We start from the raw sequence: 2,128 nt of genomic DNA on the forward strand, positions 1-2,128 counted from the left end.
AAATGCATTTCTACTTCTGTATTTTTAAAATAACCTTTAAAATGCTTGGCTTCCCACTTTTAGTTGATAAAGCAAAATTTAAAAAAGACTTACCATGTATGGTTTTACTTCATTGCTCTTTTTGATCTTCTGTTGGGTTTTGAGCATTTCCGCGTTTGTGCTTCTAATTTCTTCAGTAGATTTTTCTAAATTAATTTTTATTTTTTCTGAAATCAAAGTTAAAGTCAATATTTCTTTCCATTTTTTTTCAGTCTCTTGTCTTTGCTGGTCCATTTTTTTCTTCAGAATGTCTAACTGATCACCTTCTTGAATTATTTTTTCGAACTTCTGGTCAAGCTTTTTTTTCCTTTTCTCAGCCTGAAAACTCATCCATTTCATTTGGGTCTTTTCTTCAAAAAAGTGTTTCTTGCAAAGTTTTGTGTCTTCTTGGATAGTATGTAACATTTTTCTGATTTCATCTGGTTCAAAAATTACTCTCTGCATGTCAGGTCTCACTTTTTTCTTCAAATATTGGATTTTACCTTTCTCTCTTCTCATATTTTCCCAAAGATGTTTAACATCTTCAGCTACGTGGCTCATGAGTTGCTTTTCCTCTTCCATTTTGTCCCTTTTGTGTTCCATATTTGTGTTTTGTTATCTGCAGTCAGTTTTCCATTTTCTTCATATCGTTTTGGTGTTCTGTTCAACAGAAATGAGAAAGCAAAACAGATTAGGAAAAACTAAAACACAGATGAGAAACTACACTGCTGCAGTGTAATTTTTCATCAGATTTACAGATTGTATGTTGTGATGCACATAAACATAATAATTACAACTGTCATTCAGTAAATCTTGACACTTTTAATACAAAGTTGACATTATTCAAAATGTCTTTATGTCAACTTGACATTAACCTAGATGTTGCAGCCTTCTATCTTCCAAAAACCAAAATTCTAACAAAGGCTGTGGGTGGTAACAGGTGGTTTGATTTGAACGCACTTCCAACTTGATTTGTTTTGAAAAAAATATATTCTTTATTTCTTGTAAAAAATAACGACAAAATAATTACTAAAAATCTCTTACAACTTAGCCAAAAACGAAAGTAAACTTAATTTTACGTTTCAAGTATGAAAAAGTGGTCAAAAAATCATTTACAAAAGCCTCCCGTCCACACACCAAACATTTCCCAAACAGTGCCTCCACCAAGCACCCGGTGTGTTTTTAATTACTCAAATTATTGGGAGGGTCTAACCAATTACCAACATCATCTAATCAATTCAAAAATACAAATTAACTACATATTTTGGATCTAAACTAACTTAAATAAATTCCAACTTCCCAAAAATAAAAGAACTAAATTAGTAGAAATTACAATTTGCAAAATTTACATAAATGGCCACAACACTAGACAAAAATGTATTTGTTATGACAATTTGGCATTAATCTAGACAAAAATGTCTTTGTTACATCAACTTGGCATTAACCTAGACAAAAATGTCTTTGTTATGTCAACTTAGCATTAACCAAGAAATCATGATCTTACATAAATTTGTTATAAAAGTATTACCAATCAAACTTTAAAAAATTATGCAGCTTTATGTGGTAATATTATATTGCTCTGCCATTTTGTTTAGTCTTAAATTTCTTAATTTAATTGATGCTAAAGTTTTACAACAAGATGTCTATAAAGCACTTATGAACGTTGCATTTGAAATGTTATTTAAGGCTGTTTTAAGTAGTGCAATACACAATTCAAGCCAGTCCCACCTTGCTGTAAGTTAATATTAGCTAAAGTTATTGAACTCCATAAGGTTATCTCTTAATCTTAAACATATTTTAAAGGCAGGCAAATAGATTTTTCCCTCCAATTTTTTATTTTATTTTTTTGTGTAACATTCTTTATTTAAGAAAATGATGAATCCAACATATATGCAAATGTATATCTATACATGCACATACATAGTACAACAGAAAAGAGAGAGAAAGAAAAAAAGGCTTAGCAAACATTTAAATCCATTTCAGCAATTGACATTTCTTAGAAGGGTCCTCATGGGCTCACATGAAAGGGAGGTGCACATATCCAATGTCTTGCATTAAAAGAGAGAGACATACAAAGGGGACTGACAGCCAAGAAATCATTGCTGATATA

General features: G+C 30.7%; 1 long non-coding RNA gene across 1 annotated transcript in view; it reads right to left on the minus strand.

The window, feature by feature from the left end:
- Positions 1-352: 352 nt before the first annotated feature.
- LOC106941094 (uncharacterized) overlaps positions 353-2,128 on the minus strand; it is a 12,834-nt gene continuing 11,058 nt past the window's right edge. Inside the window, exon 3 of the long non-coding RNA XR_001423259.1 lies at positions 353-678. This is a non-coding gene — a long non-coding RNA (uncharacterized LOC106941094). The remainder of the gene's footprint in view (positions 679-2,128) is intronic.

The sequence above is a fragment of the Poecilia latipinna genome, unplaced genomic scaffold, assembly GCF_001443285.1.
Source record: "Poecilia latipinna isolate Pla-1442-1.1 unplaced genomic scaffold, P_latipinna-1.0 Scaffold3495, whole genome shotgun sequence".
NCBI classification, from domain to species: Eukaryota; Metazoa; Chordata; class Actinopteri; order Cyprinodontiformes; family Poeciliidae; genus Poecilia; species Poecilia latipinna.